Source organism: Andrena cerasifolii, chromosome 3 (genome assembly GCF_050908995.1).
Source record: "Andrena cerasifolii isolate SP2316 chromosome 3, iyAndCera1_principal, whole genome shotgun sequence".
NCBI classification, from domain to species: domain Eukaryota; kingdom Metazoa; phylum Arthropoda; class Insecta; order Hymenoptera; family Andrenidae; genus Andrena; species Andrena cerasifolii.
In genome coordinates, this window is record NC_135120.1 from 12,378,903 (window position 1) to 12,402,492 (window position 23,590).

The 23,590-nt window shown below is 42.6% G+C and overlaps 1 protein-coding gene and 1 long non-coding RNA gene across 4 annotated transcripts in view; one reads left to right on the forward strand and one right to left on the reverse strand.

Annotated features, from left to right (window-relative positions):
* The window catches only part of Snf4agamma (SNF4/AMP-activated protein kinase gamma subunit), a 139,569-nt gene extending 118,408 nt beyond the window's left edge, over positions 1–21,161 (reverse strand). The window contains exons 1-2 of one of the 2 annotated variants that reach the window (XM_076808960.1): positions 20,641–21,161; positions 19,419–19,974 (exon numbers count right to left, since the gene is read on the reverse strand). The gene's annotated coding sequence lies outside the window, so the exon portion shown is untranslated. Of the gene's footprint in view, positions 1–19,418 lie in introns of both variants that reach the window. The other variant, XM_076808959.1, reaches the window with a different exon arrangement.
* Positions 1,913–6,537, forward strand: LOC143366789 (uncharacterized). 2 transcript variants are annotated; one of them, XR_013084817.1, is made up of 4 exons: positions 1,913–1,971; positions 2,074–2,252; positions 5,810–5,976; positions 6,062–6,537. It is a non-coding gene; the product is annotated as an uncharacterized LOC143366789 (long non-coding RNA). The 2 variants fall into 2 exon arrangements; XR_013084816.1 differs by having other exon boundaries at positions 1,961–2,252.
* Positions 21,162–23,590: the final 2,429 nt, after the last annotated feature.

The following is a 23,590-nucleotide window of genomic DNA, read 5'->3' on the forward strand; positions in this document are numbered from 1 at the left end:
CACGTCGCAGTCAGTTCGGCAACCGAAACCGAAGCGACCGTACCGACGAACCGATTCGCTTCTTGCGAGCGACCGTCCACGGCAGGGCAGATTGAGTAGAGCATCTACCGACTGAACTTCCCCACGAAACCCTTCCGAACTAACTGAACTTCGGCGGAACCCCCAGCCTCAACAGTCTCCCTCCCTACTTCTCTGTACGCGAAGGGTTGTATCACCGAAGCGACTCATTTATAAGTGAAAGAAAAAAGTTAGGAATTTTACTGCAAGATAACTCTACGCGGAACATCGGTGGCGAAACGCCTGCAGTAGACCAAAGATATCAGACACTCAAAGTAGTACTTGCGATTACGAGCGCGCCGGTCACGTTCACCGAACGGCTACGTGCGTTAAACGCACATGCCGAACAAGGTGCAGATACGTCCAGTGGACACGTTCTGTGTACTATTGCGAACTGAGGGAGTGCAGTATATTTGGAATGCCAGTTTCTTCGAGACGAATACAAAATCACGGCGGAGGATGGGAGCAAATAAAACTGCGTCACATCGTAGGAAGAGTAATAAACTTTTAAATTTCGAAGTCTCAGTAATTATAAAAAAGAAACTACAACATCGATTTCGTTAAGTCGCAGGTAATTTGGAACACCGGTATTCCAATTTACCTTCGCTTTATGAACTTATAAAAAAACGTTTAGATAATAAAATCAATTTCTTTTATGATCTAATCAGGCTCATAAATCACAACATAGGAGCAGTCTTAGGTAAATAGAAATGGACAGCGCCGGTCCAAAGCGACGCGACGGTAGCCGTTACGCGTGAAAGAAAAGCATCGCTGAGCTTCGGAATATTCCAAATTACCTTAGCCTTCGGTATTCCGAATTAGCAATGTGGTATTGAAACCTAAAATTTCATGTCGCACTTTGTAGTCTCGAAATTATCGCAAAGCTGATACGGAACCATAAAAGGAACATGCAAATGAGTAGATTAAGCGTTTAACTCTAAAGTTGCGATATATTTTAGCCACGACTGGAACGATTGAATACTTGCTGGGAGAGTTTTGCTGATTCGCGTTTTCTTATTCTGCAAAGATTAAGTCGAAATTGTCAAAATAGCGGTTTATCCACAAATGTCATTAGTTAACGGGCCATCAGACCCTATTATCTGCAGTGTTGCAAATTAGATATCGTTAGTAGTCTATTAGATACTTCGGTATTCCAAATTACCAAAAATGTTCCAAAACTTCCAAATATGCGGCACTTCCTCTACATACCACGTGCACCTGAATCCTGCAATTTTTTATTTGGGGTATACGTGGGGAGATATTGCAGAGAGGGTGACTTTTTTGTGCAATAATAAAATGAAGCGCTGGATAAGGTGCTTGGCGATTTTCTGTTGTTTTTGTGGAGAATGAGTTTCAATAATTCGTTGAGTCCAGTAGGTATGGGGAAATTGGTGGAAATGGGACACCGTAGTGTTATGCGAAGTGACTTTTTTCCACGCGTGTTTTTGCAATGGATGTATGATGTTTTCCAAAGCGATGCCTCATTTTTTAAATATCGTTCTGTATTTCAGATTTATTTCTGAACGAAGAATCACTCTGCCAGTTATACCGCCAGGGATGGATCACCTTGTATTCTCCCGACTACTTGTTGAATTCAAACTATGTGCCACTTGAAAATTGATTTTTTCTTCTTAATGCTCGGCTGACGGTGCCTGGATCTTGTTAGACCCAAGCACACAACGCTGAGAAGAATAGTAAACGATAACAGAGGAAAGCTCAGAAATGGAGGAAGATGAGTTGCTCAAATAAGTAGGATAGTTACTGCGGGTGAAAATTGACCGGACTCCGAATCCTACGCAGTCCCCCGAGCCGTCTGAGGATTCAGAGGTTAGTTGTTCCGAATTTCGTGGAACAATTACACATTAAGTTTTCGCGAATAATTCATTTGATTCGCAAAGGTGGGGGCATTTTCAGGTGACTAGTTAATGGAACTTCCTCCCTTAGCAGATTAATGAAATAAATATGCCAACTTCGCGTGGCTTATTTTATGTAACATCAAAATTGTGACTGCATTAGATACTGTCGCTTATCACGGAGCCGATCGTGAGGAAACGCACCCGTAGACTTTTATCGGCTCGTTGCAGAAAAATATCAGGCTTCGCAGATAGCACGCTCGTTGCGTGCGTGCAACAATAACAGTAACGCTGAAAGCGTCAGTAGCCGTAGTAGCAACAAACCCACGGAAGAAGTGAAAGGTTCTAATTCTTGAAAGCGTCCAAGAAACGCGCCAATCTCTCGTCATTATTGACACCACGCTTACGTTTACTGGTTTAAAAAAAAATACCACATCAAAGAGCTGAGAAAGATCTCGAGAAAAAAATCAACACAATTTCATTCGTTTACTGCTGCAAAAGCATAAAGAAATTCTTAACGCGAAACGCATTTTTATTTTCGATAGAGTTTGATCGAGTAAAGTAAGAGCTTACCGATTTTAGATAAACAAAAAAGCTAGATTAAAGTAACTGTCGAAGCAAATTTATAAATATAATCGTTAAACGCGTAAACAAGAATCGATAACACATATCAACTATAATCCCTAAGTAGGGATTTAACGTGTGTATATTAAACGAATAAATAAGTGAATCCTAAATAATTCCATTGAAATAATAAATTAATTCTGAGCTCTATCTACCCGGTGCTAATGAATTCACGAAATTCTGTTTATAATTGATGGAATACACGCAAATCGCCATCATGGAGTGAGAGTTCGTTCTGTACTGTTCAAAGTTGTTTATAATTCGGAATCGGCAATGAAAATTTCTTAAAACATTCGTAGAAACTTGGCCAGCAACAATAAGGACGATAATGGTAGGGGACAGCAGCGAGAGGTCTACTTCTAGGAATTATCGACGAGCCTTTCCATTTTCATACTGTTGTTGGCATAGTTTTACATATATTGATTACTCGACCACACAATGATGAACAAGGGGAAAAAGGCGAAAACAGGCATGACCACGACGAACCGTACCGTTCAACGTCTGAACATCGAATTCGCATTCGTCGTATACAATAGCACATACTAGTAGCAGAAGTACACACTAAATTCTCCATTCAGGCTGCTTGATAATTATCATGTTTAGAGCAGTTATCACGTCGTGCGCCACCGGTGGTGCACGTGGCACAGCAATGAGTTGCCATATGCTCAGATACATACTCATTCAATTACAGTTGAATAAAAAATATCTTATTTGTCCCATAACGCTCTATATGTTCATAATCTCCACATCTCTCAATATTTTTGCTCCCAGTATTATGCATGTTTATTTCGAATTATCAATTGTTTACGCGAACATTCTGCTCAAGGGTGCCTTTTGTTCGTTGCCCTTTCTTCTTGATAATAATGAACCTTTCTCATTTTATAAAAAAAAATTAAAAAAAAAAAGAAAAATTAAAACCGACTTAAAAAAAAATAAAAATGCACTAAAAAGTAAAAAATAATTTAATCCCTTATTTAATCTACGACTCTAATATTTTTTAAGTCGGCGTTTCATCAAATTGCGATTAAAATGTAATTGTGTAACTTGTAATTAGTTTATTTTTGCCCAACTTTGGTTGCAGATTGAATAAGTGTCGCAGCTTTTATTTTCTGGCTTTAATTTAAAATGCCAAGTAAAGTAAAGTGCGCTCAGAGTTCTTAAATAAACAACGCTGCCCTGATGCAGTCCTTCCAATGGTAAACTTGCGAAACTGCAATCTTTTCGAATCCAAGTAAAACGCATAATTCTATTTGTTTATCAACAACGTGTACCGTGGTGAAGTTTTAAAATTAACGAAATCTACGGTTCCGCAGCTTGGCCACTGGAACGACGATATGCGCAACGCTTACGGACGGCGGTGTAGCCCGGCGTGAGCCACCGGCGGTGCACGCGACCCGATTGGAAAGTCGCTGCGGCACGAAGCGCGTTAAACCAAAATGGATCCCATACGGGAGCGTAAATCTGTTGCGCCGCGCGTTGCATATTTTCATCGGCGAGCGGACTGGCAGGCCGCGTCGTTAAAAATTCATGATTTTATAGGACTTTACGGCCGAGTCGTGCCCAAGCCATTCGATATGTGACGTAATCGATCCGCTGCCCCCCTAAAACCTGTTAACGATCCAATCCCCTTCGCCCGATGACGGCCGCGGGCACGCGAATTGTACACACTCATCGACAAAAATAATACGGAACCAACGCCTTCATACACGCGGTGGCGCACGTTGAAATCGATCACGGGCGGCGGCGGTGCCTAGGCGCGCGCGGTGACCCTTAGCTTTCTATTATCGTCCTCCGGCACGGAAGTGGTTCTGAAAGTGAAATCGATAAAGGTCGATGCACCGGCAAGTACGCCGTTTATAATAATCGGAAGATCTCGCGTCGGGATAATCCAGCGGGCAACGGGAATCGAAAAATTAAGGCGGGTCCCTGCGTGCCGTTGGTCTCTGCGTCAGTGCCAGTTACTGACACGGGCAACTGTGAGCTGCTCCGTTCCAAAACAGAGAAACGATATCTTTCGCCGCTGACAACATGGGCAGCGCTGAATCATCACGCAACTGGCACGTGCGAACCCGCCTTTAACCGTCCGCCGGCGAAGGTGGATCAATTTTCACCTGTATTCCATCTTCGTTCATAGTAGGGCTGGGACTATTTGTCGAATGTTTCGGTATTCGAATATTCGAATACTTCAGCTACTCAATTATTTGGCGAATGTAATTCGAATATTCAAGTATTCGAATACTACTCGACTATTTAAGTATTCGAATAGTATGGTGTGAATTATAAATCAAGTTCTTTAGGTTCATTTGTCAGGGTGAAATCTTGTAAGCTAATTTTTACCCACTTCACACCATACTATTCGAATACATCAGTATTCAAATAGTATTCGAATACATCAGTATTCAAATAGTATTCGAATTATAACATTCGAATACTCAAATATTCGAAGTTTATTCGTAGCATTCGAATACTTGTAAAATATTCGAATATTAAATTATTCGAATATTTGTAATTTATTTCGAAATTAAATTATTCGAATACTTGTAAAATATTCGAATATTAAATTATTCGAATACTTGTAAAATATTCGAATATTAAATTAATCGAATATTTGTAAAATATTCGAATATTAAATTATTCGAATACTTGTAAAATATTCGAATATTAAATTATTCGAATACTTGTAAAATATTCGAATATTAAATTAATCGAATATTTGTAAAATATTCGAATATTAAATTATTCGAATACTTGTAAAATATTCGAATATTAAATTATTCGAATACTTGTAAAATATTCGAATATTAAATTATTCGAATATTAAATTATTCGAATATTAAATTATTCGAATATTAAATTATTCGAATATTAAATTATTCGAATAGTCCCAGCCCAAGTTCATATGCGACTCATACTGTTAAATCCCATGCAATCGTTTATCTACAATAAAATGTTTACTAAACATCTGAAGTCGTCCAAGAAACTTCAGCTTTTAAAGACTAAACAGGTGATAGTATAATCATTCAAAACTCTACGCTATCCTCATTAACGACACTCAACGCGAAGGGGTGCGAAGGGGAGCAAAATCTATGGATCCATGAAGGAATAATCGAAGCGGGTATGTAATTTATAACCGAAATGTAATTTCTATTTCGTCACAAATTCCGCGCCGCGACAGCAGAATGACGAATATCCGCCAAGTCGCTTCCGCGAGCACGCGCTAGCATTATTTATTACACGTTGAATGTAATCGCCGATGCATTATGCAACTGTTATAGACAATGCCTGCATGTCCAAGGAATGCCCGAGCAACCGGCCACGCGGGTTTCAGGGGACACGCGTTGTATTAAATACCGGTCAACATTGAAAGCAAACAGCTGATTCAAGGCTGACGCCCACTGGAGCCGCGGTACGCTCCTGCGATAGTAATGAGCTGGCGTCCGAGGTAACCTACGACCTACCTTAAACGATCCGACCAGAGAAGAGCGCGCATTATTTAGCGTCGGGCAACATTTGCCCCGCTGTTCCAGAATCAAGAGCAAACTCTCTACGCTAACAAATGGAGACGATAGTCGCCCACGAGCCGCTCCGCAATCGAGTAATTTTCCACGTACAGGGAAATCTAAGAAACCTGCTCGCTTCCCGCATAAACGGACCCCTCTTAAAGCGATTACAGGATTACCGCCATGGTTCGCGAACCGTCGAAGAGAACGGACCAAATTGCCAGGGAAAAGGTATAGCATTTCGCGGTTCTAGAGGCAGTGGACGGGAATGCACAAGGAAAATGCATTCACTCTTGAGAACTAAGGCGTAAGTGGCGCAGCTGATGCTAACGAATGGAGGAAACTTCTGGTGGACTGAGGTCGACGCTGACGATTCAGAATGCAAATTATTAAATCTAGTGAAATCGATTTTGGCAGTGGGCGTGTTGATATTTTTAGGACACTTACAGATGACACGTTGGAGCTTTGATACATAGCGAGTACAATGGCGAATGATTGAGTTCTTTGTTCAGTCTAAGAAGCTTCTGATCGTTAATCTTTATTTAAGTTTTTAATGCGGTGTTCAGTGTTTTTCTTCCTTTCCCCTCATTTTTTATTTTTTAACGGGGCAAAAATTGTAGACTCCGACGGGTTTTATTTTTTAAACGAATCCGAAACTAGCAACTCTCCTTTTCCTATTTTCACGTGGACTGTATTATATTTTATTTTCGTTATTATATTTACAAAGGAATCGAATGGAAACGATGAGCTATTTGGCATGGAGTGATTATAGGAGAAGAGACTCTCCATGTACCTTAGAGACCCAGAAACTTGTGGAACCCTTCAAGTCCCCACGTCTTCCGAAGCTCCTGAGAACCCCCTGGAACCCTCCAAGGACCTTAGGTCCCCACAAAATTATTGGACCATCAAGGTCCTCGGAAACTCATGCACTGATTCTTTGAGCGAATGGAGCCCCAATTATTTCCAGCACTACCACGAGCTTGAAACAAACGTTCCATTTAAAATCACGTCGCAGGGATATTGTCCCCAAAATGATATTCTTTCCTTTCACTGCTGACGTTCGTGGCAAAAAAGCTTCCTCTTTTATATAATGCCCAATGCCACGAGAGCGATTCGCTCGCTTCAATTGGCAAGGGGGTACGAGTTATCCCCTGTTATTTCCGGCGGAATTTTTTGGCATCGCTCGAAAGCAATTTGCCAGCAATTAAAGCGTTCCCTTCGATGAGCCTCAGACGAGCTTTGATGTTAAGCGAACTGTATTGCAGTCATCAACTGAGTGCCTTATTAATTCCTGCTGGCACGTGAGTTGATTATACAACGCGGACCATGAAGGAATTTACATTCAACGATGAATATTCCTATCTGGAATTTTACCTCCTCTAGCTTCACCATTAATGACAAACAGAATATCTCCAATCCCGTATTTGTCAATACCTCCGACAGAAGTTCATTCAATTGTAGACACAATGGGAATACAATACCCACGGTGCGCCCTAAGTCGACGGCGCAAATAAAAGTAATAAAACAATTTAATGAGCCCAAAGGACAACTCCTTCATCCCAGCGATTACCGCGGACAATAAAGGAGGGGAAACTTTCCACTCCCTGGAAAATCACCGGAAGCCTATGACACAAATTTTTCCAGAGTATCTCGGGGTGGTTGTGCCAATATTCCACTCCATAAACGTCGAGAGCACTTGCATTTGCCGCGCTCGAGAACTGCAAAAACAGTCTCGCCACACCAGCGTGCGCTCCGCTAGCGATTCGAAAAACGAGCGTGCAGATTTCATCCGCGTCGTTGACGATCAGTGGTATCAAACAGGCATCCCCACTTATTCGAACGATCGAATAAAACCTGCACCTTTCCGCGAAGCTGTAAATCATTCGTATTAATAAAAGAGGTAACCTGCCAAATTCTCCGCAAGAATAATCCGACATTCCGCTCGGAATACCTTAAACATCGAGTCACGATGAAACATCAGAGCCGACACATTTTCAGCAATTACGTAAAGATAGTGGTTCGAATTACTCATGCTGAATCGCGTGGATCATGGTCGCCAGATCAGGGAACCTTAGAACGTGACTGTTACGAGTGGCTTATCTGCTGGTTGCTACGATTCGATCGTTTGGATCCAATAAAAATTTCAATAAGAATTTCCAAACGGCGAGCTGCCGGCGAGAGGCTCGGCTCAGCCGTGGGCGGTCGGTGTCATTAGCGATAGGAAAGGTCGATAAATCCGCGGCGCTGGATCGCGCGCGGATCTCTCGAGGAAATCGCGGGAAACGTCGATCGGCGACTGGAGATCCGCGGGGCCGAGCACCGCGTGACGATCGCTGGGAGCACGTGCTCGGCATCAATTATCGTCGGAACGAGCGTAGCATCCGCGCAGGAATTCCGCGCGCGCGCTATCCCGGCCCGCTCCGCTCCCTCTCGAATACAGATGAAGAGGATCGCATTGCGGCTGTTTCGCAACGCGAAGAAATACACAGATGCAGAAAAAGAGATAATTCGATCAGCGCCGGCCGCCTCGTGGCCCGCGGCCGCGTTTCCCGGCCGTGGTGGTTGCGCGCGGGCAAAGTGTGACAAATAGAACGTGTCACGGAGTCGATCAGAACTGACGCGGACCGGTAACTGAAACAATATCGCCCGGCAGAGTGAAATGCTGCTTGCGCAACTCCGACGAGCCCGTTTGCCTGCGACGGGTGAAAAACAAAAAATGCTTTATCTCGTTATATAAATGGAGATGCCCAGGTCAATTCGTGTAATGACTAATCGTTTTAGAGTTATTGTCTGCCCGGCGCGTTGCAGTAAATGCAATTATTCTGAAGTGGAGGAATAGTAGTTGTTCAGCAGAGGATTCGAGGAGTGGGTACTTGAGCCTTGTGGAATATCATTGGGGTTTATTGACAAGGCAGATTGTACTTGGGTAGATTGATGGGTAACGCTTTGGGTAAAGCCGCGTTTATAATTTTGCAGGCCCTAGGCGCGGCATTACGAAGCCCCGAAAGAACAAGTCTAAGTATTTCTACGGTTCTGTGAAATATGTAGGTAGGTATAGGGAGCGAAATTGCTATTACACAAATAGTTTTTTTACCTCGTTGGTGGGACGATCAGGTAGATGAATTTTATGTGGCAGGTAAGGTGAATGTCCCAATTTCTGCTCATTTAAGAGGTAAGTTGTCATAAAAAAGGTGTAAAAAAAATTGTTTGTGATGAAAATTTGCAGAGTAATTGATTAATTCTTTGATAATAAATCAACCAATTTAAAAAAGTATTTAAGAAGTATATTTCAAGGTGCTTAACTATTAGTAATTTGTAATTAAATACAGTGATCTAAATGTCCGTATTTCTGATCACGAAAAATAGCGATTTACGTGTTTCTATCTCACCATTTGTACTAATCTCTGCTCACATAATGTGTTGCCTTCTCAGGTAAAAATAAGTTACATCTTTTACGGAGCTGTTTTATAACACAACAGTAAAGCATAGAATAATGATAAACAAAAAATAAAATGCCTTCGAATGGAAATAGAGGTTACGGCATATATTGAATCGTGAGGTTATGTTACTAAAATTTTGGTGAGTAGAAATGCGGACATGGCGGTGATTCACTTGACCCTAAACCTAATCACCTGTTTTCTACTTAAAACAATTAAATATAGTAAAAAAATCTACATCCGGAGCACGATACGGTATCTGTTTTTGTTATTAAATAAGAACTTTTACTGCAACAAACTGTTCTCTGCCGAATTATCGAATACCAATATAGCGACGCTGTTCCTTAGTACAACCAGCTAGAACACGGTCGAAAAATCATGAATCATGAGCGGTGCAATTTAATTGGCCACTACTGTGATGTTAAAATGAATGACAAATTGGTGCGATACTTCAGGTGAAATCATTCGCCCTACGCGCGCGCGGGGGAGGGCCAGTCGAATGAGTCAGGGTGGCACGCGTTGAGCAACATTTAGACCGCCGAACTATTATTCGAAGCCGCAGTGGCCGCGGTAGCGCGAGACCAACGATTACAACAGATTTACTGAGAAGCTCTGCTTATATGCGCGTATGATCTCATCTTTGGCATCTTCCCACAAGAACACTGGAAAATACACCGCGCAAAGCCAAGGCCTGAAGAGGGGTTACGAAATCTAGAGTAAAGACAAAGATCGCGGGCCCTTGAAACTTTCACCGATGTGGCGTTTTCGTGACGATCGATATCAGGCCGCGTTCGAGTCGAATTATCCTGGATTTGTGGGCGGAAAAAACAAGCGTGCACGTGCATACGTATTTATGAAACGTACTATCGCTCTAATGCAGAAGGATTAAGGGACTAAATAGACAGTCAGGTCGCTGGAAGATTAAGTATTTATTTGCGAATTAATTACTGGGAGATGAATAAAAATTATGAAGAGTACTTTTGGGTAATTTTTATTAATACTGCAAATAAGGTTTGTCGGTTTTTAAATTTACAAAAACCGGTTTTATATACTAGAATTAATATATAAAAATGAATTAATTACTTAATTAAAAACGTTAACGTTGTTTTTGACTTGAAATCGCCTCGGGCACAAGCGTATTGTAGTAGGTAACGTTCAATTTACTGTAAAACTACTCTTCACGAGTTCATATTTCCGGAAGAAAAATACTAAATGAAATAAGGACGTATAATTTATATTTCGTACGGATTTTCGTTATTTCAGTTTTTGTCTCGTTTGGTTTTGTATGCGGTGTATTTTAGTGTGTTATATTTTTGTAGATCCATAAATACTAAAAAAAAACTGAACATTTTTAAAATAAGTACAAATATTTAATTCCTATTTCAATTATATTTTTTCTGAAAATTCTAAAACCTGGTTTTTGGGAATAGTGGAATTCGAAAGCTGTTTGTTTCAAAAGTCAGTTTTGGTGTAAAGCCTAACTGTAAACAATAAAATAATTATTTTCTGATAATATATACATATACATGATGGTGCAACAGTCGTGCCATGTGTGGGCGTTTATTCTGTGGTTGGATATTGCGAAAAACCGAGGTTCGGATCGACTTGAAATTTTTACAACATATTCAAAATATATTCCTTTCCAGAGTTTACCTCAGCATGAAGTGTACTAAACGCTCTAGTTTCCGAGATAAAAAGACAACCATCAGTGCACCCCGAAAATCGACGTTTATCGTGCAAATCACCTTCTTCTCCTTTGAGAATTTGGAACCTAGGCCCGCAAAAGTCCCCCCGACCCTGCCGCTGGACGCCGAAGACACGCGATCAACGTCGAAGAACACAGACTTTCGGAGAGGAAGAAGGTGATAAGCAAAAGGATCCGCTGTTAATTTCTGCGACCTTTTCGCCGACACGATCACAATAGACCCGCTAAAAGGAACGTTGCCAAGGGTTTTCGCAAATAATGCACGACGATCAAACACGGGCGCGACAAAGACGAGGATGATGGCGAGCCGCGCTGGCGACCCGATCGGTAAATCCCCGTCGCCGCAATGTCTGCAGCGGCAAAAGATAGTCTCCACACCACCTCCCCCAACGATCTTGTTACTCATCATTAGAACAAGCAGAGCACCTCGGCCAAATAAAGCGAGAGAAACGCTGGCACTAGGGCGGCAGACAGAGACAGACCTGCGAGCGGCAATTTCTGTTCCTCGGCGGGCGTTAAAATTACGAATCGAATAACTCTCCCTTATCGATTTTTGCTCGCATTTAGAAAAGTGTGTCACCAATCGAGGACACAAAGGGAAAAGACTGCGCCATGGCAAACGTAGATTTTATAGAATACGTTGCCACGCTTCGGTGGACGTTCAAATTTCGAATCGGACGATTCCTCCTGTCCTATCAATTTTTCCACGAGTTCAGAAACAAAAGCATGTCGAAAATTGAGGGAACAAATGGAAAAGAATGCACCGCGGCAAATGCGGACTTTGTAGGTGAGGACGTAAATGTTCGCTTTAGCAGGGTGATGTCTGGGTCTTTTTTGACCCAGCTGTGCGCCTAATAATAATATTAAATAATAATAGGGAAAACGATATTTAAACAACGGGAACACGCGATAACTCTAACGCCTGCTTTCACCCTTCCTTCCACAGTGAATTTCCTTAGAAAATGAAATTTTTGAAAACAATAAACTAATGACAAAATAATTAAAAAAAATAATAAAATAATTGTCTCGCGAGATTAAAGTCTCCTGTGAGACACGATATTTCTGTCTCATCGCGGATTTGAATCTTAACGCGCCCTTAAGTTCGCACAAAGTTTCATTGAAACGAGAATTTTCCGGTTGAAAAAGTTTCATTCTTTTTTTCTTTCTTTCCGCGAAACTTAGCTTTCCGCGCCTGCTCCTAATAAAAAATAAGTAACGAATTCAATTTTTTACATTTTCGACTTACACCGCGCACACAATCACCGGCAGAATTATTATCTTATTTCCGTTACCATACACAGTCGAAGCTGCAACGCGTTTCTATGTTTGTACAACGATGGAGCTGGTTTCTGTCGCCGAACTGCACAACGGAGTAATGCTTGTGTGTCCCCTGCGCTATCCAGAAAATATAGTTCCACCCGAGCGTTGTCGGGTGATGCAATTGCGTCAATCCTCTAATTATTTCGAGCGACACGAACAAGGGGATCGTTTAGTGTGACGCTAATCTAGCAGACGGTGATGAAACGGCGATTCCGGGAAATGGGCACGGCGAGAAAGGGAGGGGAAAAATCCGACGTCGTACGATACGGAGCGCGCGGGGCTGCAGCGAATCCGATTCGACTTCGGCCGCGATATCGAACGGGCTCTGATAGTCCTGATATACGTGGCCGCGTGCACGTGCATCATCATCATCTCCAATAGAGGTGACGTTCCTCTTTCTTCCGCAACAATACCGACTAATTAACCGCCGCGTCTACGCGACCTTGCGATTAATCGTATTCCGTTGCGCCGCGTGTCTACGCGACCCCGGCGCAATCCCCGATATGTACACCGCCGATACCGTCTTCGCAATTACGGTCCGGGCCGCTCCGAGCCGCGCTCCACGGCGAAAGATCTGGAGCGAGCGTGTCGGAGCGTACGCTCGCCGTACGCGGCAGAGTAAAGCCGGGAATCCACCGGGAAGCTAGGCTATGCTACGCTATGCTGCGTTTTAAAAAAATTAGCTCCGATACATTCTTATGGAACCGTTTCCACCAAAAGCTAACAAGGGGAGGACACCTCGTGGTAGACATCGATTTTGATGAGCCTTGGCACGATGGATCTACGTCGAAAATCAGTAAATAGGTGTCCGAGCGTTTCTGCCAATGGGTTTTAATAATAGAGATATTTACATGGAAATTATTAAAAATTTCATAGTGGCCGTGGGGTTTTAGTGGGTAAAATACCCACACTACCCTGGCGCCCCCGGGGGATTCCCCTCTGAATGAGTCGGAGTGACTTTTGAAGATTTTCCCAAGTTAAAAAAAAATTATAAAAAAAAATGTATAAAGTTTTTTTTAACGTGAAGATATCATCGAAAGGCACCCTGACGCCTCCAGAAGGGAATTCCCGCGGGCGCCAGGGTAGTTGTGCGATTTTTACCCACTAAAACCCCCCGGCCACTGTGAAATTTTTAATAATTTACATGTAAATATCTCTATTATCAAGGCCCATTGGCAGAAACGCTCTGATACCTATTTACTTATTTTCGACATAGATCCACCGTGCCAAGGCTCGTCAAAATCGATGTCTACCACATGGTGTCCTCCCTTTGTAAGCTAAAACCTAGGCATCGCATAGCACAGCTTAGTTTAGCTTCCCGGTGGACTCCCGGCTTAATCTTTGCTGTTGAAAATAATTAGAGGATCGTCTACTCGGGCGATCTTACCTCCCCGCCGGTATTCTACTACTTCGAATGCTACCGGGTGTCCGGTAAATCGCGGTATAACCGGTGAATAAAATACTGCTATAAATGGGCTGAAGTGTGTACCTGCAGGAAGATAATTTGTGCGTTTCAGTTCGAGGCTCAGCGGCTACCGCAGATTGAATTGTGCGCGCGGTATCAGTGTGCGGGCATATTTACCGAAAAGATTAGCCACGCTATTTGCACGTGGTGGAGGGAGAAAAGATGCTTCGGCGAACTGACGGATTTAAACGACTTACGTGAAAGCAGAGCGGGGGGAGGGACTTTTCCAGCTAGTGGAAATGTACGAAAAGGAGGGTTGCTAAGTATAGAAAGACAAGTAATGCTTACACAATGGAATGGAGTTGACAGATGGAAACCTTTTGAATTTCGAAATGTCAAATACCAGAGGAGATAGCGGAGAACTAGCAATTCACGGAACAACGGATGTTCACGTTCGGTTATGATTCCAAAAGGAAGCTCAATGGCTGAGCAGAATAAGAATTATAAGGCCCGCTGGGAAATTGTTATTAAAAAAAATTGAATGCACGATGCTTCTTACAAGGGAAGATCCCAAACTCGGAAACTCAAACAATTCTGAAACTTTGTGAATATGTAGGGGATTTTTGTTTGCTGCCTAAATTCACTCTAAGGGGGTGTAAATTGACTCCTGAAAATCCGGTTAGTTTTCGATTTCGTGCTGTAACTCGTGAACTGTAAAATAATTTTTTTATCGAATGATTATTATTATTATTATTATTAAACGTCTTTATTGCGCAACACAACAGAGAAACAACTAACAAGGGAAGATCCCGAACCCGAAAATTCAAAAAATTCTGAAAGTTTGTGAAAATGTAGGGGATTTCCTCCTGATTACAACGCAATTTTTCTTTGCTGCCCAAATTCACTAGAAGGTGGTGAAATTAATCTCTGAAAATTCGCCTATTTTCCGATTTTGTGTTATAACTCCCGAACTGTAAGAGATAGAAAAAAAGTTTCAAGACAGAAGTTATTTCTTTTAATTAGATCTATCATTTGGTAAAAAAATTGTTTTACAGTTCGCGAGTTATAGCACAAATTCGGAAAATAACCGGATTTTCAGGGGTCAATTACACCCCCTTAGAGTGAATTTGGGCAGCAAACAAAAATTACGTTAGGTATAATCAGGAGAAAATTCCATACGTATTCACAGTTTCAGAGTTTCTTGAATTTTCGGGTTCGGGACCTTCCGTTGTTAGTAAAAGTTATCGTGAAGCTTATTGTGTTTAATTAATAGTGTTATAGTTGACAAGAAGAATTACCAAGATTAATTTTTTAACTGACGATTTCACAAGTTTCTCTTTAATTTAGTTCAGTCCGTAGTGCAAAACCGTATGCAACTTTTAAGTTAACATTCAAGCATCGTAGATATTACTGCGTGCGAATTTAATTTTCAATGAAGATTTTGCTAGTTCTTTACAAAGCAAACTTCCGCCAGCAGGATCACAAAGAATACCGTCAATGACATCATTTAAAGGCAGATAATGCGTTATTCTCGTTATCATGGTTTACGCTGCTATCAGTAACGTAACAAATAATTATTGCGTGAGTAGCGACGTGCTTCTCCACGAAGTTAACGGGGGCAGTTCACTGTTGCAGTTCGTTTCGCGTTGTGCAACTGCAGCAATCAGTAATTAGAGGAAAAGAAAGTGTTACTAATGAAACTAACACTTGTGGAATCAGCAGCAATGTAGGTATTGCTAGCTGGAGTGAATGAAGCCACTTGAGGACTTCGCAGCAAGAGGGATGCAGCTCGATTTATTACAGTTTTTGAGTTACGACGCGTAATATGCGCAAAAAATAATTCTACATCGTTTGGTGCACGTTTCATACAAACTCTGTAACAAACGAACGATTTATTGGAAATTTTGAATGCATATTTTTGCCTCGGGCAGCCCCAGATTTGAAAAATTCGCCAAAAATAGAAACAGAAACTTCAAACGAATTCACTAAACGGTTGCTGAGTTATAACGATTTCAGTGTTCACTGATTTTACACGTGCTCTTATGTAAAGAGATGATCTTGACAAATATACCAACTGAAAAACTGTTGAAGAAATGGTACCAAAGTTTTAAATTTTTTTGTACCTACATGTAGTACATGGATAGATGAAAACATCTGCCGAGTTTCAAGTTGTTTCACTACACGGTTTTAAAGAAATAAATTATAACTTGAGAAAATTGTGAATTCAGGGCATTTTCACTGCCAAAGGTTAAATGCTTGAAAAAGCATTTGCAAAGTTAAAAATACCTTCCTAGGAGTAAAAATAAGGCTCTAACTGTAGTTCTACTTCCTAACCTAAACCTTTGGCTCCCTTGGGACACTATGAGAGCTCCGCAGAACTTTCCAGGTACACAGGAACACAGAGAGACTTTCTGAAGCCTCTCGGATCTCTGGAACCTTAGGGCCTTAGGACCACGGATAACTATGGACCCTCCTAGACCTCAGGGTCCCAGGGAATTATGGAACCCTCCTTAAACCTCAGGCTCCCAAAGAATTACGAAACCTTCCATAGAGGGGGTCCCGAGAAACTCATAGAGCCATTTAACCCCTCAACGACCACCTCAGTATCTGGTGCGGACCCTAAGTTTTCCACTGGTCGCCCGCCTCCGTATCTCGTACAGACCTTAGAGCTGTATTTCCTATACCGACCGGGAAGACAGTGGAGGTTTTCGTTCCGAGGGCCCGGGCCTCACGGTCAGTGTTTCGTTTCAGGGGTCGCTGTCTGAGGGGTTAAAGCTCCTAATACATATCTCTGATACCCTCACAAATCTCAGGACCTCAGAAACCAGGTCCCCGGAAACCAATGGGACTTTCCGAAGCTCCCAAGATCTACAGAATCGCGAAAGAACTCCAGGAACCTGTGGAACCCCCGGGGGAACCCTCTGAAATTACAGAATCCCGATATCGTCTGTAAGAAACTCGGGTCTTAGCTCGTCTCTATCGTTCCTCTCGCGTTGCGAAGCTGTCTATATCAAGTCTCCTAGGGCCAGTATCATCTATATCCGGTCTCGCGCGTCCGAGATTGCCTAGTACCGTGTCAGTTGAGCCCGATAACGTCTTTATCGGGTTCCATTCGTTCGAAGTCGCCTATATTACTTCCCGCAAGCCTCACTCTCCACTGCGGAATTCTAGCTTAGTCCGTCTAGGGATAGCTAGGTGTGTTTTCCTTAGCAAAACGTGGTTATCCGCATTGTATCCAATCAAGGCGAGTTTGCCAATACAAACTGTTTACAAAACCCCTAAGTCTACAACATTCTGAGTGCTTTATGCGTTTTCTGCGCCAATGCGTGTGGCGAAATGAATGCCAAGCTTCACCGATGTTCACGCTGCCCAATTTGTTGCAGCGACTGAGCGGCAGAGGGTGGATGAACGAGTGGGCGGGCAAACGAGTATATGCGAAATTTTCCTGAAAATGAGACATAATAATGGCGGGAAAAAGTTGAGTTACGTCGACGAATGCAATGAAGAATAAAATAAAAATAAAATTTCCTCTCATGAATTTGTAATTTAATTTAAATTCTGTAGCTTCTTTTGCGAGCCTGAAGTACAGTTTGAAAGTCCAATGGAACGAGGCATATGTTATCAACGTTGCTCGAATATTTATCAAAAATTTAACACCTGATCTTACACGGCACTTTAAATAAATTTATCACCTGATCTTACATTGCACTTTAAATAGTCCAAGTGTCTTCCGGCGAAACTAAGAATTCCGAATTATACTCGGCTGCCCGGCCACCCGAGATAAAGAAGTGGAAGTATACATTCCGCTAATTCGCCGATAAAAAAATAAAAATTCGGGGAGAAATATCTGCATTTGACTTTGCGCGTTTAGCCGGATTTATCGATTCCTGGAGGTTTTTTCGTCGGTGCGTCGAATCCGAACGTTTCATAGCGACGAAAGTGCACCGCGGATGCACTGCCCCGGCGATATCGCAAATATTTGGAAAATAGGACGATGACGTAAGTGGCCGTTACCAACCCGAGCCGAAGTGTTTGCGTTGGGAACAGAGTCAAATCCGATCAAGCCGGATAAAAGTGTATTCGCGATGCACCTAAATAAATCAACGCCTTTAACGACGCACGCGCCTGTTTCCTGGCGAAAAATTCGGCAAGATTTGGAGAAAATTTTGGGGGAAACGCGGCGGAGTGAAAACTGAAACTGTATAGAAAAAGCGCTAATTGGCGCCATTACTAGGATTTACAAAGCAGGAAAAAATAATATACGATGTTATTTACATTCCTACTTAGTCAAAAAGTGTTTACAAAAATTCCTAACAAACTATGTTCAAGAAAGAAATTTAATAAAATGTGTTTAATAATATCTAGTTGATAACGAGCAGTTATAAACGTTAGGTAATTTTCATTTCGAAGTACATTCGCAACAGAGTGAGTTGCAGATATGTGCTTAATTATTGAACACCTAGTTCGTGTAACGAAGAGAACATGAAACGGATAAGTAAAATGTCTTGAAAGTACTATAAGAGGTTTAATGAAACATATTGTTTAATTTCACCGCGTCATTCTCGTGCGCGAACGAGTCCGAACAAAAGAGACTTAAAACTCGTTACAAAACAAAAGGGAAATCACTTTTATTGCAACAATAACGTGTAACGTTCAGTGGCACGCGCATAAAGTTCATCGAACGAGGCATCGATTTACCCGCATATGTAACGGTAATTAACGCGGATAATTAATAGTCTAACGGCGACACGTTCGTCAATCGTACTAACGTGCACGGCTAAGTGATTACGAAAACATTTACACACAATTGAACCTATAGTGCCTCGTAAAAAAAAAAAAGAAAGTTACACTCCATGGTAACTTGCATATCCTCCCGTTCCAAAGAGGCCATAAATTAATTCAGTAATATTCATTACCCATTCATAATTTTACTGTATCGCAACTCTGAAGTGAAACTCCAAACACGGTATATAGAAGTAATTATACCGCGTCGAAAATAAAATCAAGCGAAAGTAACATGATAATTCTGAAAGGAAAAATTGTTAAATAAATAATGCACGACAAAAGGCCACTCCTGTGGACATAAATTGTCCCGAATTGTTTCCAATATACGCGCAATATATACCGAATGTACAGCGCGGCTGACGCGAAATACTACGATCTACTTGTTTACGAAAAATTTTAGAAGACAATGGAAATGCGTTGAAAAAAAATTGCTGTATTTTCTGTGTAAGAAAAACTGTACGAGAATGGTATCCACTAACACAAATCTACACGTACTTTCATTTCGCAGAACGATAAAGGAGCAACCCTCCCAAAGATTGGCCAAGCACCCACGCGACTTATGTAAACTACTTCGCAAGAAATATAACTTAAGATGCGAGGGGGAAAAAGCTTTAGCAGTACTTACTCGAGAGCCATTTCTAAATCTAAGCGTGCAGGACGTTGCAGAAAATTGATCGCGAACGGGCACGTAACGCGTTATACGAAATGCGCGATACGAAAATAGACAGTTACCTTGATACAATGCGCTGCACTGTCGAAAAGTTGTCTGGAAGCGGTGCCGTTAATTTGCGTAATCGATCAGGCGTCCGCTAAACTTAACTTCCACTTGCCAGCCTCGGCAAATCTTTCGTTGCGTGAGAAATCGCCGACGTTCGTGTGCCGCGAAGCGTTTCCGCTAATTCTTCGGGCTGCACCTCTCACTGGGAGAATCTTCCGCCACTGAACCTCGATGCACCGCCGAGAAACTTCGTAACGCCCGGCACAGCGTTTCCTCCCGAGATCGAACGGCTTTAAGTACGAATCGGCCGGTGGCTCGGATAAGGGCGACTTCGGAGCGCGATTCGGTGAAAACCGCCGTTCGCGATTAAAATCGAAAGGGCGACGGCGCTTCGCGATTTGCCGGTAACAGACGTGTGCTGCTCGCGTTGAGGTTAGGTTTTGCATTAAGTACGAAAATCATGCGAGCTATTAAGTGACGTCGTAACACCGGCCCTTATGATTCGCTGGCGCCCGTCAAGCGTGGATTTCTGTCGCCAAGTCGCATACACTTCCTTCCGGTCTCTCGCATCTGGAACACGGTCGAACATAAACAATCGACGCGTCCACGGCTCCAAAATTCGATGAGTCGAAAACGTCACAGCCGGCTAACATCACACTGTTCGTTCTCTCCTTGGGATTGATTAATACGTTCGATTCGTGGAAACTTGCACAGCCCCAGTAAACGTATTCAGTAAACGTCGCCCTCGATGTATATGTATATATATATATACACACTGTGCGTGTATATATATGTATATGCGTCGGTCGGTAACAGAAACGTGAAAGACAATTCCTACGGCGTTGTCAGAGAATCTCCACAAATCCGTTTTTCGACGTGGTCCAACGTATCGACCGGCGTGTTTTTGCGGTAGCTCACGCTGCACCAACGAACGCGCACAATTATGCTGGATTTGACCCTGTTGCAATGGCGAGAGGCTTCCTCTCCGTTTCACCGCGGCAACGACCAATGTTTATCGCTCATTCACGGGACGAAAGATGCACGCGGGCCGTGGCGACATCCGTAGGAATGATCCTCAGAGTAACCGACACCAGATGTGTCTCATCTCCCTCGAATTTGTGACTCGGCAGTGCCGCCGGAATGACGGCTGACACTTAACCTAAGCGAGCCGTGAAAAGTGCCGAGACGCGCCAGCGTTGTCGCGTTCAGGAGCCGTGTGTAATCGTCGTTTCTAACCTTCGCGGGCGCAAGTTTTTCTCGGCCCTCTTTCTTCAGCTGTGCAGAACGCGCAAGTACACCGTTACACGACGCTGGCCGCGGAAGCTCCGTTCGCGAGGCTGAATTCCCTTATTCCCTCGCGGATGCACACGGTCGAGCACTGTTCGCGCCCACGACGATTGTTGTTATTGAATGACCGAGGCTATGGTGCCGCGTTGTAGACCGTAAAGCGGCCGGCACGCAGGAAACCGGTGGCAGTCTTGAGAAGCGCACACCCCCGATCGCGCATCCTTCCTGGAGCCCTGGCGAGAGCCAACTGCCCCGCGCGCTTGTACGCCGACATTCAAGGCGATCCCCACGAACGACCAGCTGACCGAACCTAACCAACGGCTTGGACGCCCGAGTCCCGCACCGGCCCGTTTGCTCGCCTCGTGTCGTGCATGAACGCGGCTCTCCGCCGTCGAGGTGGGGCCGCCCGAAAATCCGACGCGAGCACAACCGAAAACACTGACCCGTGCCAACCGGCCAATTAAATGGGAATAAGAGTAAACCGGAAAAGAGAAACGGCGACCGTCCGTGCCCCTCCCCCTCAGCACTGTGCAATGTGGATCGCAAGTATGCATAAGTAATTTCGTCTTCGAACGGCAGAGGGCACCACCGATCGCTATCTTCCGCACCAGCGTGCTCTCCTTCACTCTCCTTTTCTTCTATTGCCGGCGTATCGTTGCGTCACGGACGAGGTTGCGTTGCGGCGATGGACGAGCAGCCAGCTTTAGTCTCTCAGGGAAACATCTGACGGATTTCCTCGGGTTACACCAACGCCATTGCATGCAAGTCGTTTCTTACAATTAGTCAAATTGCAGTTGAGTCGCGGCGGTGGACGAACGGCTGTATAGGATAGACCCAATGCATTTTTCCGTCACCGATTTGTCGGGTCCCAGGACCCCATTACCATTTTACTGTCACATGCAACGTTACCGGCGAAATCTCGAAAGAGATTGTAACGCTACGCGTGGGAGGAATTAGAATTTAGCGCGGGTAAAACTAGGTCGTTCGAAATCCGCGAATTACGAATGTTTCTGTTGAAGTAACAATTTAAAGATCACGTATTTTTTTAAAGAGGATTTCAATCTCCACCGCAGGTTTTAGAAAAATTGAAAATTCATCTGTTTAAACAATATACTAACAATTAACATTTATTTGTCAATTTTTCTGGTAAAATGTTAACTGATTTTCGGATGTTCCAGTGGAGTTATATGTGTAAACTCTGGACCAGAATAAGAAATACGGATATTTTGGATTCTGTATTGTTTCCCATATAATAAGTATTATTATATGCGCAGTGTACTCCTATTCTGTGCAAAATTGCGTCTTCGAAAATATGTAGTCGAAGATGTTAGAAACTATCATGATGTTTTGGGTAATTACACTATGGCATACGGCGCTAGGATATCCTTTCAATAACCAGGATAGGTATACTATATTCCAAAAGTCACTAGATAGTAGACACACGTTAGAATCAATTACATGTATTCGACGCTTCTATTCTAACCTCATTCCTGTGCTGCTTCTATTGAATTATGTAGTTTTTCAAAGAACTTCGACTCTTTTGAATTTAAAAACTATGTAATAAGTCTGTAGACTCTGCAAATAAAGGAATCGTACACCTTTTGCTTCGAAATTCTTAATAAAACTGCACAAAGAAATTAAAGAACTTATGCGAATTTATAGCTCGTTGAGTCGAGCCGGACTGAAGTGAGCTACCAATTAACACTTCATTTAACGTTTAAACTTAAATAAACTTGTTAACGAGTGGTAATTACTACATTACAAAAATAAGTACCTACGTAGTCTGTATTATAGGAACGTGACCCTGGCAGTATATAATTAACTACCGAATACCGATAATTCATAACTTGATAATCTAAATTCTAACGCACAAAGAATTCTATTTTTATAAACAAACTTCTCAGGATGTGAAATATTTACTTATTCCGTGTTATTTACAAATCAGGCATATTTAAGTGACAGAATCAACTAATTAAACTAACTATAAACTTTGAGCTTTTGTCTTACTTACCTGTCAGCCATACTTGCAACAGAATCTTATTAAATGGAACAACTTAAAACAAATTATTCATTCGCCACCTGCGCACATACTCGTACCCTCCCAACATCGTCCGCAAATAAAAATGATTTTCCAATTGCGAATTCGTATTCGTAATTCTGCCGCCAACCGAGTGTTGCGCGCGACGCGAAGCACGTTTAAAAAGGAAATGTTGTTTCTACACCAAATCTATTTAGTAATAGCCCACAGCATTTTAAATATCAATTTGAATGGAATTATTCTTTTCCTCGCGTCGAGCTTAAAATTAAAAAGCATTTCAAACCCAAAATATAATATTAAAATGGGCCAGACGACTCTGCGCGCGTTAACGCCATCAAGATTCAAATAAGTCTCGCGCGAAGGTATTCCAGGAGCGTTGTTCTAAGGTGAACAGAAAGAGGGCTGGGCAACGGTTCACGCTTACGTTTTTTATTGTAATAGATTGTATTGAAATTTGTCGCATTATTTTCGAAAACAAAAGGTGTTGTTCGCGTCGTGGGGTCGACGTGTCCCCCCCCCCTCCCCACCCCACCCCCTTCCCCGACGGTCCGCTTCGCGCATCATCATTTTCACGCATCTGTATCTTTTTTTTTCAATCTCTCGTTTATCGTTTCTTTTCAATGCACAACAAGTTGTTCGAAGGTTCGTGAGAATACACCGTGCTTCATATACCATCGACGGCATATAACAAAATTCGACATATAGACTACAACAACAACAACACTCTTACTAGAACGCTCGGCCCACACATATTCTCCTCGTTGTTTTTTTTTTTCCCCATTCACGCGAGAAATATATAATCTACAGGCTCTATATCACGAGGGATACACAAGAAGACACACGGTTCGAACAACTGTTTAT